This window comes from Miscanthus floridulus, chromosome 1 (assembly GCF_019320115.1).
Source record: "Miscanthus floridulus cultivar M001 chromosome 1, ASM1932011v1, whole genome shotgun sequence".
Classification (NCBI taxonomy): domain Eukaryota; kingdom Viridiplantae; phylum Streptophyta; class Magnoliopsida; order Poales; family Poaceae; genus Miscanthus; species Miscanthus floridulus.
In genome coordinates, this window is record NC_089580.1 from 60,870,006 (window position 1) to 60,886,151 (window position 16,146).

The window sequence follows — 16,146 nt, forward strand, 5'->3', positions numbered from 1 at the left end:
TTCCCCCGTCCGGCGCGGTTAACCATGAGCCAATTTCGTCGGCCCACGCGCCCACGTTTCCCGCATTAAATACGAGGACAGTTACGTCCTGTCCATCACGTCACGCTCGGCCACTATGGCAATAGGCGTCGTTTCGCCTCCCCATGAGACCGCCTCAAAAGGCGCGCCACCTATGGCCGAGCCAATAGGGAAAATATTCCCCGCGGCCTGTTCCTTTCATAGGAAGGAACCAGGCTCTGAGCCTATTATGATCCAGGGGTTCGAAGGCTGGACCCCAAAGGGTTTCGACAGCCGCCCCAGGATAACAGAGTTAGGGGCGACTGTGGGCGAGCCTATATGGGGCCGAGGCCCAAGCAAGCGAAATGCTTGGGACGCCCAAAGTCGTGTCCAAGACCGGCAGGAAAGTATCCGAATGGGATCCCACCGTAGGGAGGCACCGAGCCACCAAGGCCCAATGAACGGCCTCGGCACCCACTAGAGAAATCCTCTGGTACTCTTGGAGTGTGTCTCTGGACCGCTAGCCATCCCCTAATGAACGGGGTTCGGGCCTCCACTTGGACTACCCGATAACAGCTCACCGAAAGTGCCATCGCTCATGCCCATCGAGGGTAGCGAGGCACATTCCACCCCTCCTTCTGAGCGAAAAGGAAGCGCGAGGGTCGCATAAAAAAGTCAGGGGAACCCCCAACGGCCTTCTCAGAGGCTAGGGGGCTCCTCCTGCAAATATGCCGAGACCCCATGACCCGGGCTCGCGCCCAAAGGGGCCTCGACAAACAAACCCTCACGCGTGAGGGGCGTATAAAAAGCCAGGGGAACTCCCGATGGCCCTCTCACGCAGAGGCTAGGGGCTCTTCCTGCAACCTTGCCAAGACCAGAATGGGCTCGATAGACTAACCCTCCGTCCGAACGAAAAGGACATGTGAAGATCAGATGAAAGGGCCAGGACACCCAAGACGAAGACAAACGGTCCAAAACCGTGCTAGAGGTTTTGCTACAAACACGATAAAGGGCACCGAGCCCGTTACGGTCCAGGGGTTCGAAGGCTGCGCCTCCAAGAGGTTTCGATAGCTGCCCTAGGGCAACAGAGTCAGGGACAACATCGGGGCGAGCCTACGAATGGCCTAGGCCCGAGCGAACGGTCGCTTGGGGCGTCCTAAGTCATGTCCGAGACCGGCGGGGAAGTATCCGAATGGGATCCCACCATAGGGAGGCACCGAGCCACCGAGGCCCGCGAACGGCCTCAGCACCCACTAGAGAAACCCCCTGATACTCTTGGAGTGTGTCTCTGGACCGCTAGCCGTCCCCTAGCGAACGGGGCTCGGGCCTCCACTCGGACTACCCGCTAACAGCTCACCGTAAGTGTCCACACTCGTGCCCATCGAGGGTAGCCTGGCACATTCCACCCCTCCTTCCGGGCGAAAGGAAGCGTGAGGATCATACCCAAAGTCAGGGGACCGCTAACGAACCTCTCGCTCCATGCGGAGGCTAGAGGGCTTTTTCCTGCAGCCTCGCCGAGACCCCCGCAACCCGAACTTGCACTTGGGGGCTCGACAAATACAATAAGAACTACTCGTTCAGACGCACAGATGAAGAAAGCCCCTGGAGGAGTAACTCCACTCCTCCAGGGGCTCAGGGGCTACACCCGGCGGGTGCACTCGCAATTCCTACGGGGCAGGTATAAAATAAGCCTCGGCAAACCTTCAGGGGGAGTGCGCGCACTCCCCCCCGAGGCTCGGGGGCTACTGTCGGGTACCTTAGAACGGGGTACCCCAAGCAAACATCAAAAGGGTCGCTAGAGTCCCATCTAATAAATAAAAACTAGAAGGCAAGTCGTGGGCCCCTCACCCACCACGACCGAGCCCACTGGGTCCTCCTCCTCCTTGCCTCGAGCCTTGAGCAGGAGGTCTCGGCATCCTGACGCAAACTCCACTTTGCCCGAGGCTCTCCGGAGAAAGCCTCGGCAGGGAACGCCATCTCCACCTCGCCCGAGGCTCTCCACAGAAGGTCTCGGCAGAAGGTGCATTCTCTGTATCGCACGAGGCCTCTCGCACGAGGCCTCGGCAAAGAGCCTGATCTCCGTCTCGCGTGAGGCCTCATTCTCCGTACCGCTCGAGGCCGGCTCGTCCGCAGCCCGTCGCCCCCTGCCTCGGCCGACCCCCCCGACAGCGCGTCACGTCTCATTAATACTTTCAACCACTCCCGTAATCTCAGCCGGACAGTGGCTCAACGCCACAGAATGGGCGACGCGACCCGAGGTCGCATCAGCGCCATACCGGCCGGGACAGGGCACGGCGGGGATTACTGGCCACTGTGTCCTAACACTGTGTCCACGATCAGCGCCATACCGGCTGGGACAGGGTACGATGGGGATTACCGGCCACTGTGTCCTAACGCTGTACCCACGATCAGCCGCCCGCACAAAGCCTCGGCACTGTACACCAGGGCCTCGGCGATCTTGGGGGTCGTGCCTGCCGAGACCCCCCACTGCAGTGCAAGCCTCGGCACCGACCAAGTCTCGGCCTCGCGCACAGTCTGTCCACAGTGGCTTGCACGTTCGCCACCGCATCCACTCCGAGGCATTCCCGGGGCTCCCACGATGCACAGGATCTGATGGGACAACCACGCCGCCCTAGTACTCCAAGGACGGACCACTCCTACGACCACGCCGCCACAGGAACCAGCCACAGGGCTCGGACATGCCACCCCTATTGGCACGACGCCGCATAGTAATACATGTACTGTCCTTGTCCGCCCTTCAACTATAAAAGGAGAGGACTTGGGCCACTTAGGGGGGAGGGAGGACACTTGGTAACACACACGCACACATTCCAGCCGCTTGAGAGCAACGTCTCAGACGGCCCACACGACACCCTGCTGAGACCTAGGACTAGTTCCTTCTCTCCCTTAGCTTGTAACCCCCTACTACGAGCACTTCGGTGCAAGGAATACAAGTTCGATCTCTCAGACTGGACGTAGGGCACCGATTGCCTGAACCAGTATAAATCTTGTGTCTCTTTGCATCACCATCCGGAATCAGGAGCACGTAGAACAAATTCACTAGTCGGTTGAGGACCCTCCCGGTCCGAAACACCGACAAGAGCATCTCCATTGATTCCAAACTCTAAAGAGCACTTGGTTCACGTTTTTGGCTGACGGTTGTGTTTGTTACTCTTGGAGCTTGGTTCCTAGCCGGCTAGAGCGTCGCACGGTGAGCTTGCCAACTTGTGTGGTAGCCTCGAGAGGTTTGTAACCACCTCTTGCAGCAAGTAAAATCATCTCTCATCTCAAGAGTTCACTCTCTTGACCTGAGAATGAGATAGGGTTGCAAATGCCTAAGCCTTAGTGGTATACCTCAACAACGTGGACTTAGGCAAACCTCGGTGGCGAGCTGAACCACGGAATAAATCCTTGTGTTATCCTGTGCTTGTGTTGCTACACTTGTGTTGTTGTTGTTGTTGAGGTGATTTCTAGGATTGACGTCGATCTACTTGTATGTGGTGTTTTCACTACTTTCAGCTATCGATCTGTGATCTACCACCCTATAGGAACCTAAGAAATTTACCCGATCTAAAGTTTGTTGGGTAGATTTTGAACTGTGAACTAATCTTTTCTGTAGGTGTGGCAGTGCCGCGCTCAAAGAGCGGCAGTGACTCCGATGAATTTGACTTCGATTTGAGTTGAATTGTTACAGGCATATTCATCCCCTCTAAACATACTAGAAATCCTACACTTCCTCCTGCTGCTGCGGTACCTAATCAAGGGCCTTGTAGGTACTACTGTCCAAGTTGCAAATTAATTACCTCCTTAAATCTTACCCGCTCTTTGATTTCTTTACCATCCTTCAGCCTATTCGTTTCGGCTGTCGTAGATTATTACTGCTGATTGTTTAGTGTAAAAAAAGTACTGTTATGACTTATAATTCAATATCGTTTACCAACTAAGCGAAGAGGCTGCTTAAATTGCTCGTAGCCTTTTTCCCGGTCAGGGCCACGCTAGTTGCCAGATCTGCAAGGGCCGCGGGCGGCAAGAGCAACACAGGGGAAAAGGCCTGGCGTAGCTTTGTGATTCGATGCTGGCGCCACAGTGCCATGGCAATTGGCAAATGCCATCGTTGCTGGCTACGGCTGCGGCTGCGGCTGCTTGTTCTCCGGATGACAGTGGACAGACAGGAGCAGGCGAGCAGCTAGCAGGCGACAGGAGGAAGCGGGGTCCCCTCCTCCCCCGGGCTCCGGCGGCAAGGCCAGCAGGGCCAGGGGAAGGGGAGAGTACGTGTGGCACGTGCGAGCAAACAGCAAAGGCTCCAAAAGCGGCAGCGACGGCAGACAGCAGGGATGCTCTTGAGATTGAGGTCGTACCTTGGAAGATCTCTTGTTTTGTTTGCTTGCACCAAATTTATGACGGGGGGACGGGGGGAGTGTGAAGGAAGCCTAGGGGTGGTGCTGAACTGCTGGCGCATCCCCTGCGCCCGGTGAATTCTGCGCGACACCGTGCGGTCCATATTTTCTTTGTTGTTTGCGTCTCGATGAATTGGTAAAACCAACTTGTTTATATCCTGTCCTACACTTTTATAAAGCAAAATCCCTACTAACAATTTTTCTTGTTATGCAAGGTGTCCACTTAGTAGTTCACTGTCACTTGCATACAAGGTGTCCACCTCGGCAGTCCACTATCCCTTGCAATTAAAGTTCGCTAGCACAAACAATTATGATATCCACATCAGCGAGACACATCATCAACTAACATATATTTAGTTGTCTGTATCAGCGTGCCACGCTATCCACTAACATTAGTTTATAATAGTTAATCTCTTTCTAAGAATTGTATGAATAGTTAAATTTCATTCCAAATCAGTAGTTTCCGCAACAACGCCTAGGGTGTTCTTCTAGTTTTATATAAGCATAACAACATCTTTCAAAAGTTTCATAAATCCACTCCAAGTCTTGATTCTTTCGGCAAGAAGAAATCAAGAACCTTCCAGCGCTGTCTAGAGGATCAACGGAACTGAGTCTCCAGCCACTATTTTTTTTAATATAAGAATACTAAGAAGAGACCAAACAATGGAGATATTGTTTCCTAGGTTCTGGCTGTGAGTTAGGGTATTAGGATGGCAAGCAACAGTTAGCCATGGATTTGGGGGCGACATAAATACAGAAAAGCCAACATAAATACAGAGGCAACAACCTACGTTTGTTGAATGTCGTTCGGTGGTCCATCCAAGGATAGCGTTGTGTGATCGAGTGCTTTTGTCATGTCTCTTGAGTGCATAATGTCATATGTTGTTGACACGTAGTAGTCCAGAAAAATTGCGTGCTACTAGGAACATTATACAAGTAGTGCTTGTATTCTGGTCCATCCGTTGCTCTCTTCCTCCCTAGCTAGGACGATATCAATATATCATCAGTGCTATCGAATTGGTGGTCCTTACACGACAGCTTGTGCGTTGCGTGAGTTCATGTGAGGTTACATCCTCATGTAAACTGGGAATCGTCGTGTATGCTTTATGTATCTATCGTCTATTTGGCTATGTACTCAAAATCACATAATTGGGATAGTGCTCTCATTTGGCCCACTCATTGATGTTTAATTTTTCCGTAAGTTGTTTTACTTGGTAAAAGTTATTTATGTTCGGTGTTTCCACAGCAACACGCAGTGTGTTCTTCTAGTTTTATATAAGGATAACAACATCTTTCAAAAGTTTCGTAAATCCACTCCAGTCTTGATTCTTTCGGCAAGAAGAAAACAAGAACCTTTCATCGCCGTCTAGAGGATCAACGGAACTGAGTTTCCAGCCACTATTTTTTTTAGATATAAGAATACTAAGAAGAGAGCAAACAATGGAGATATTGTTTCCTAGGTTCTGGCTATGCGTTAGGGTATTAGAATGGCAAGCAACAGTTAGCCATGGATTTGGGGGCGACTAACAGCTACTTGGGAGGTTCGTCAAAATCGGATCTCCGGCCACCACTTCTGATACAAGAATACTAGCTTAGAAGGTAAAATAGGCGATGGAGATTTCGTTTTAGAGGTTCTAGGTGTGAGTCAGGTGACATGGATGGCTAGTCGTAGGGTGGCCGGTGCCGATGTCGATGTGGCACGGGGTGGTAACAAAAAATCTAAATGGACTTTATTTAAAATAACAAATTATTGGAAACAATTGGTGATGTGGGGTTTTTTTCCCTTTTTTAATGACTAGCGAACATATCCGTGCGTTGCAACGGAAAAAAGCCTATCAAACGTTCATGGGAAACAATATAATGACTATGACATTCATAATATAAGCTAATATCGGCAACAATATAACAATGTCCTATAAAGCCTGTATCAGATTTAAAATATTATCTTGATAATTTTTCCTACTATTGCAAAGCACACCAAAATATTTAATAGTAAATATATCATAAAATTGTAATCATAGTATACATGTGTTGGCACATTTAAATATCGTGTTAGCGACTTCCTTCGTGGACCATAAAAAATATAATTTTAATCTTTGAATTAAATCGACAATGCGTGTTAGTTGCAATGTGTTAAAGACTCATTTGCCCGCTGATGATTACGATGGGAAGTCTCTCTCGATTTTGTTTGGAGAGAGATTTATTTGTCTATTCTGGACAACAAACTTCTCCAGTTTTCATTTCACACTTTGATTCGGACCATCGGTTGAACCAGGGTTTGTTCATATCAAAACTGCATCAATAATTTGATGGTTAAAAGATATATTATCTTAAGGAATAGATCAAGAGTTCGAAGTCCTATAATATTATTATAGATTTATTATTTGTTTTCAATATTTATGGAAAAAAAGAAATTAGAACGGGAAGGGAAAATTTGACGATTGAAGGGGATAACGTGAGAAAAAAGTCCAGACGCAAACCCAAACTTATGTACACATGCAAACCAAAGCTGAACTCAAACTTGACTTACGCCTGGACGCAAATCCGGACTCACGTCACGTAGGCACTCTCAAACCAAAAGCCAAAACAAAATTGGACTCACATGGACACGGAAAAAAACAGACGTATATAGATTATGTCAACTTCCACCCTGATTTGTTAGTTAGGGAAGAGACGACGACGACGACCACAACAACAACAAAGCCTTTAAGTCCTACATAAATTAGAGATAGGCTAGAGTTAAAATCCAACAGAAGCAATCAAGGTTCAGGCACGTAAATAGCTGTTTTTCAAACACTCCTATCTAAGGCTAAGTCTTTAGATATATTCCATCATTTTTAAGTCTTCTTTTATTACCTCTATCTAAGTCAACTTCGGTTTTCCTCTGCCTCTCTTCACGTTACTATCATGGCTTAGGATTCTACTATGCACCGGTGCCTCTGGAAGTCTCTGTTGGACATGTCCAAACCATCTCAACCGGTGTTGGACAAGCTTTTCTTCAAGTAGTGCTATCCCTAATCTATCACGTATATCATCGTTCCGAACTCGATCCCTTCTTATATGACCGTAAATCCAACGCAACATACGTATTTTCGCGACACTTATCTATTGAACATATCGTCTTTTCGTAGGCCAACATTCTGCACCATACAATATAGCAGGTCTAATCGCCGTCCTATAAAACTTGCCCTTTAGCTTCTGTGGTACCCTTTTGTCACATAAAACACCAGATACTTGGCGTCACTTCATCCACCCTGCTTTGATTCTATGGCTAACATCTTCATCAATATCCCCATCTCTCTGTAGCATTGATCCTAAATATCAAAAGATATCCTTCCTAGGCACTACTTAACCTTCTAAACTAATATCTTCCTCCTCTCGAGTAGTAGTGCCAAAGTCACATCTCATATACTCAGTTTTAATCTTACTGAGTCTAAAACCTTTGGACTCCAAAGTCTCCTGCCAAAACTCCAATTTCTGATTCACTCCTGTTCGGCTTTCATCAACTAGCACTACATCGTCCGCGAAAAGCATACACCAAGGGATGTCCCCCTGTATGTCCCTTGTGACCTCATCCATCACTAAGGTAAATAAATAAGGGCTCAAAGCTGACCCTTGATGTAGTCATATCCTAATCGGAAAGTCATCCGTGTCTCCATCACTTGTTCGAACACTAGTCACAACATTGTTGTACATGTCCTTAATGAGCCCGACGTACTTCGTTAGGACTTTATGTTTGTCCAAAGCCCACCACATAATATTCCTTGGTATTTTATCATAAAACTTCTCCAAGTCAATAAAAATCATGTGTAGATCATTCTTCTGCTCCCTATACCGCTCCATAACTTGTCTTATTAAGAAAATGGCTTCCATGGTTGACCTTCCGGGCATGAAACCAAATTGGTTCATAGAGACCCGCGTTATTGCTCTCAAACAATGCTCGATAACTCTCTCCCATAGCTTCATAGTATGGCTTATCAACTTAATTCCTCGGTAATTAGTACAACTTTGAATATCCTCTCTATTTTTATAGATCGGTACCAATATACTTCTCCTCCACTCGTCAGGCATCTTGTTTGATCAAAAAATATGGTTGAACAGCTTGTTAGCCATACTATAGCTATGTCCCGAGACATCTCCACACCTCGATTGGGATACCATCCGGTCCCATCACCTTACCTCCTTTCATCCATTTCAACGCATCTCTGACCTTTGATTTTTGGATTCTCCTCACAAAACGTCTATTGGTGTCATCAAAAGAGTCATCCAACCAAAAGGTTGTGTCCGTATTCTCACAATTGAACAATTTATCAAAATACTCTTGCCATCGATGTTGGATCTCATCCTCCTTCACCAAGAGATGCTCCCTTTCATCCTCAATGCACTTAACTTGGTTGAAGTCTCTTGTCTTTCTCTCATGAACCCTAGTCATCCTATAAATGTCCTTCTCTCCTTCATTCGTACTCAAATATTAGTAAAGATCCTCGTACGCTCTACCCTTTATCACACTTACAGCTCGCTTTGTAGTATTCTTTGCCACCTTGTACTTCTCTATGTTGTCCACACTCCTGTCAAGGTACAAGCATCTATATCATTCTTTCTTCTCCTTAATAGCCCTTTGGACTTCCTCGTTCCACCACCAAGTATCTTTAGCCTCACCTCCACTTTCTTTGGTTACTCCACATACCTCTGAGGCCACCTTCCGAATGTTGATTGCCATCTTCTCCCACATGTTGTTTATGTCCTCTTCTTCCTTCTAAAAGCCCTTTTTGATAACTCTTTCCCTGAATACTTCTGACGTCTCCCCTTTTAGGTTCCACCACTTTGTTCTTTCAATCTTAGCTTGTTTATCCCTACGGGCACGCACCTGAAAACAAAAGTCTATTACCAAAAGCTTAGGTTGAGAAACAACACACTCCCTTAGTATCACCTTGCAAGCCAAGCATGTTCGTTTGTCCTTCTTGCAAGGACAAAGTCAATCTAGCTAGAGTGTTGTCCGCTACTGAAGGTCACTAGATGAGATTCTCTCTTTCTAAAGAAAGTGTTGGCTATCATCAGGTCAAAAACTACCGCGAAGTCCAGAACTTTCTCCCCCTCCTGATTCTTACTATGATATCCAAAATCTCCATGAACTGCCTCGAAACCTAGCTTGTAGTACCTATATGTCCATTAATATCTCATCCTATAAAAAACTTCTCACTACTAGATACAGCTCTAATCAGGTCATCTAAGTCTTCCCAGAACTGTCTCTTAGCACTCTCGTCGAGACCTAATTAGAGGCATACGCACTAATTACGTTCAAGACTATATCACCAACAACAAGCTTGACTAAGATAATTCTATGAGCCAAACAAAAAAAAGGAGAGTTTTTTAGTTTTTTAATGTTCGGTATATAATGATAGATATATATTACAGATAAGATAGACTGACTCTTTTGTTTTTAATTCCGCCGTACAAATTTAGACGTGTGTCTTCCCTAGCATTATTACCGTGACATGTATATATATAGGAACAGACACGGACACCCGAGTACCCCACATCCCCTTGGCCCCTTGCATTATTATCGTGCCGTGTATGTATATGGGAATAAAAAAAGAAAAGAAAAAATAACGAAAAAACAATGGGAAAACACCCAAAACGCAACTTTTGATTTGCTCCTCTATGACATGGATTGGAACAGATACGAACTGGTGGGACGGGAGCGAACATGCAGATCCGAAACGGACTCACTGACGGGAGTCTGTCCATGGTAAAATGAAACAGAAAACGAAGAAGAAAGAAAAGACGAAAAAGGGCGGATACTCTTGAGAAAAAGGATTTCTTTGAAAGAATTGAACGAGGAGCCGTATGAGATGAAAATCTCATGTACGGTTCTCTAGAGGGACATAAAGGATGACTTAACATCCAACCTCGGATACCGTATAGTGGACTAAGAAAAATAAACAAATACAAAGAAACTTCCCTATCTACACGCTAATAACAAAACAGAAAAAAATAAAAAAAACATTTTCCTAAAAAAACGACCAAAAAAGATTCTTCCTAGTTTGATATTAGGATACGATTTGTCTAACTTCTATTATTATCCTTTTTTTCTCTTTGAGTTAGGATTCCTACTCAGAATAAGTCTATTTGGATTAGTATTCATAGCTATCCATGTTACATTAATAACTTGTGTCCAAGTCATATATATGTCATATATAAAATAGGAGGGTTATAAACAGATTGAGGCACAAAGCAGGAGAGTTGTAGTAGACAGATAAACTGAGACACTTTCCACATCCACGGAATTAGTTAGTGGACGATGGACAAAAAAAATGACTAAAAATTTTGCCTCTTTATTATTAGGTATATAGATATAGATATATATATATAGATTATATGAAAAAATATAAAACCAGATCTTTTGTATTATTGTTTGACATCGATGGAGATTGAGGTTGTACCTTGGAAGATCTCTTGTTTTGTTTCCTTTTATTTACACTTGTTTTTCTTAAAAAAAGAAACTCTACTTCCTTTATTCGTGCAGAATAATTTCACTTTCTCGGCAAAAACGATTGTTTGGCAGCACATGTGACATAAACGAGCCAACATAAATACAAAGGCAACAACCTACGTGTGTTGAATGTCGTTCGGTGGTCCGTCCAAGGATAGCGTTGTGTGATCGAGTGCTTTTGTCGTGTCTCTTGAGTGCATAATGTCATATGTTGTTGACACGTAGTAGTCCAGAAAAATTGCGTGCTACTAGGAACATTATACAAGTAGTGCTTGTATTCTGGTCCATCCGTTGCTCTCTTCCTCTCTAGCTAGGACGATATCAATATATCATCAGTGCTATCGAATTGGTGGTCCTTACGTACACGACAGCTTGTGCGTTGCGTGAGTTCATGTGAGGTTACATCCTCATGTAAATTGGGAATCGTCGTGTATGCTTTATGTATCTATCGTCTATTTGGCTATGTATTCAAAATCACATAATTGGGATAGTGCTCTCATTTGGCCCACTCATTGATGTTTAATTTTTCCGTAAGTTGTTTTACTTGGTAAAAGTTATTTATGTTCGGTGTTCCCTAACAATAACTATGAACCTGTTGCTAGATCGCTGCTAGCTTTCTTGAGGCTGGTTTTTTCATATGCTGATCCATGAGATCAAGATCAATAAGGGCAGCTCCAAGAGTGTTAAAAGAGCTAGCTTATATGATATTTTATTCAATGGGAAGGAAAGATAATGATAAGAGCAGCCCTAACATTGACTTATGAACTAGCTCTAACCATTTTATTTCATATTTAATAGAAGAGAGAGAAAAACTATCACTTGATAGAGAGCTAGTCTTATACTCATGTTTTAAGATTATATGAGGTTGCCATGCGAGCCTAATTATATTATGAGCTATTACTAAAAGTTAACACCATCGAAGAAGTTGTGTTAGGGCTAGTAGCTAGCTCATATTGTTAAGGGTGTCCTAAACTAACTCTTTATGAAGAGCTAAGCTTACACACTTTTCTATGATTCGAGTGCCTATGCTTACACATTTTTCTATGCTAACATATTTGGTTACTCTATCTTATCTTTTTAAGTTCATATGAGCTAGGAATTTGACTCTAGTGTCGAGGGTGCCATAATATAGCCATATGTTTATTTGGCTATAAGTTAAGTTATAAGAGCCAAGTTGTATACGGGTTGTCTCGTACCTATTAAAATAATAATAATAATAATAATAATAATAATAATAATAATAATAATAATAATAATAATAATAATAATAATAATTATTATTATTATTATTATTATTATTATTATTATTATTATTATTATTATTATTATGTCTCACATTTTCTTTCCTATTGCCCTTATATGCACTTGCTATCTAGGCCCACCACTGCATAGGCTCTTGTGCCTAGTTACTTGCATGAGAGCTAATTTCTCCTCTCTTGTTTCTTCCATATTAGCAAAAACACAGAGTAGCTTGGTTATAAGTCTATGGTTGTACTTGTCCCGAGACAATTTGAGATAGCTAGGTCTCTGTTTGGTTGCAAGTTACAAGCAGGCACCACAGCTTCAAATCGCATCCAACACTCGGTTGCGGTGTCCGGATAAGCGGGCTGAAGCTGATTTATTTTTAGAAAAAAAGTACTATAGATTATAGCGCCGGCTGATGAGTTCAGACCCCGAAAAGCGATACTGTACTAAGACCTCTTCGGCTCTTCGCCGCCGCCAGCGCGCCCAGCGGCAAGATCTTCGCGCCAGCAGGCAGCTTGGCTTGGAGCAGAGCACAGCATGGGATTGGGACGGGATCAATATCATTATCATGCATGGGAATTGGGAGCGCGGACTCGCTCCCCGTCAGGTCAGGTCAGGACCTGTGCGACGGCGGTCGCATAATTTTTTTTTCTAGGACCTGTTGCCGCTCCTCTGCCACGCATGCACAAAACCTAACAGGCTAAAACGATACTTATTTTAAGATGGGGAGTATACGCTATTATGGTTTGCATTGCATGGAACATATATGCGTGGCACACAATTGTCAATGTGTGACTATTCTTTTCTCACTTGCTTACTACTAGTTACTACTAAAGTGCCGTGCGTATTTATAATTGACCGTATTTGGCTGATAAGCCATGGCTTATCAGCCAATAAACAGTATTTTTCTCTCACCCTAAACCAACCAAGAGTACTTTCAGCCATGACTTATAAGTCAAACAAACCCAAACGAACAGAGCGTATGTTGTTATAAAAGGTGGTCACTTGAGAACGAGAGGATAATAATTGTATACAATGATGGAGTGCCAAACCTTCAGCTGTTTTTTTATTTCTTTCTTTTGGTAACTGAGGCTGCTGTTTTCTATAAAAAAAACTTTCACATACGGATTTTATTTTTTTAGCCTAACGTTTTAAGTGACATAGGAGATCACTATGTTACTGATGCCGTGATGAGCGGCGGTACGCGCCCAAAGTGATTGGTTTTTTTTTTTTTTTGAGGGAAGCCCAAAGTTATTGGTAAGCACCGTTCACTTGCAAGCAGGCTCTACTGTTTCCAGAGGCCAGAGCCCAGCCCAAACCTCGAGCGCAGACGGGCTCGGACGATCATCCGCTAGCCCGTGGGCCGAGATCTGCAGGCTGCGGGCTGCCATGGCCTTGGACACACTGCCCGTCACCCACTCCCAGTACTTCCAGGCAGGACCTTCTTCTTCGCCGCGCCGGCGGCGAAGGACAAAGAGCATCTCTTCACTTTAATGTCATAATTTTTGTTATCTTCTCTATAATTTTGATCAAACTTAACATGTTTTGACTCTAAGAAAATTAAAATAACTTATAATTTGAAACGGATGGAGTACATTAGATCATGAATTATGATCCTATAGGGTCCACCACAATATTTTTTTTTGCGACCATGCTCTTGTATATATTTTATTAAAAGGAGAGCAATCACGATACACAAATCTAAGTCTACACTTATCAAATCACTAAATATAAAAACCATAGATAAACATGAAAGGAGTGCAGAAAACACCAGTAGAAACATGAACAAGCACTAGATCTCCTATTCTTTTTCCCCATGACTAGTTATAGGAGATCTCTCAAAAGTAACCTCGGTAGAAGAGACTTTTACTCCAGCTGATTACCAAAATCGTACCTCATCCTAACTTAGGGGGAGGAAGAGATCTCTCCTTTCTTTTTATGAGAGATGGTGGTAGATTCTGGAGATCTTCTAAAAAATATAAGGATAGAAGACGTGATAGGAGATTTGTCACAGCTGTTATATGCTTTCTATTTAAGGGATAGGGAAAAGTATAAGAGATCTGATGGAGATGCTATAAAAGGCTATACAAATAGGACTTAGAGCATCTCCAAGAGTTTCCGACACTAACTTCCAGTCTTGATTTTTTTTTTGCAAGATTGAAAAAATTGTTGCTCAACAATTCCCTATCTCAACTCTCAATCTTTCCGCACTTGAAAAAATCAACCTAATCGAGCGGATATATACGCACGCATATCCGTCGGCCAATCCGAAGGTGGAAAAACGTGGGGAAGAAAAAGAAGTAGGAGAGAGTTCCTAATGCAAATATACAAAGAGAGAAAAATATTATAAAAGTGGCTATGATGATTTAAAAATAGACAGAGGTTTCTGATGCAAAAATTGTCTTTATATTTTAGTAACGAGATTTTGAAAACTGTCGGAGAAAACCCCAACAAATATGCGCCCAACATTTTTTAGCCACATGGAAAACTCATTGATTTACCCATTGTTTTTTAGGAAACTATTAGAGATGCTCTTATGACCCTGACTGCCCGCCTGAGTTGGCTGAGGATAGTCCCCATGGCGCAAGCCTAGGTACTTACCATAGATCCGTGACATGTAACCATGCCCATGCATCCAAGGCACGAAAGAGATGTAGCTTTTCTTTCAATTATTTTCCTAAATCTAAGCTATAATTTTATTTATTAGATGTATGTGCACGAACACGTATCACAAATCCAATAAAGATGTCATAGTTGTTTCATAGGGACTGTCCCCACCCGATTTTTTCACAAAACAGAGCAACCACAGGTAACCGGCCATAAACCAACCGCCATCTGTCAAGATGAGAATAAATAGTTGATATAGTGACCTTTTAAGATGATTTGACTGTGACGATAAATAAATGGCTAGGTAGGTTGAGAATAATGTCAGTAGTCAACTTAGAATTTTAGAAGTCAAATAGATTATTCAACTTAATATTATATGGGCTTATATTTGTAAAATAACACATAAAAAACATATAGAAAGGCATATACATTTTGCAGAATCTAACAGAATCTCGATACCGGATACTATCAATCAATCTACAAGATACTACCTAGAGGATCCTTGATGTAATAACCTTTTATTTAGGCGAGAGATGGGAGAGTTTGAGCAGTAACCGTGAAGCTGCTCGAGTCCTGTTGCAGTCGGATTCGGATAGCGTGCCATAACTGGGAGTCTCCGTGTTCGGTCTTCCAATCCAACAAGGAGAAGAGGAGTCTCCGTGTTCGGAACGGTACCAAGATACGCGCTGCCGCCGCCGCCGGGCGTATCTCCTCGGGTCCGTGTTCGTGTCCGCCGCCTGTGCTCGTGTCGTGCGCCTCCCTTCGTAATATATATACGGCCGTGGCCGTGTGCACGGTGGACCGGACAAGCACAATACCGCACAGCTCCTGCAGCGCCGTCGTGTCCTAGCCAAGCCAGCGAGCCGCCGGCCGCACAGCCGGTGCCGACCGACGACCGCGTACGTACGTAGCAGGACCACGCCGCCGCCGCCGTAGCCGTACGTCGCCCATGCCGCGCAGCAAGATCCAGATGAGCCTCATCGGCAACGCACGGGACCGCGCGAAGGCCTTCGCGCGGAGGAAGTCGGGGCTCTTGAAGAAGGCGCAACAGCTCGCGAAGCTCTGCGACGTCGACGTCGCGCTCGTCTGCGCCGGCCCCGATGGCGGCGCGCCGGTCGTGTGGGAGTCCGACCCGGGCGTCGTCATCGACAGGTACCGCAAGCTGCCGGCGGACAAGCGGGTGAAGCACACGCACCTCGGCTACATCAATGGCCAGCTGAGCAAGGAGGAGGGCAGGCTCGACAAGAGGCGGAGGCAGGGCCTCAATAAGGCGCTCGCGTGTCCCGGCGAGGCGATGCTGGAGGGCATGAACCTGGAGGAGCTGCTCGCGTCCATCGACACGGCGCTGCTGGCCACGGCTGAGAGGCGGAAGGCGTTGGGCGTCGCCGACGATGATGGCCAGCAGCT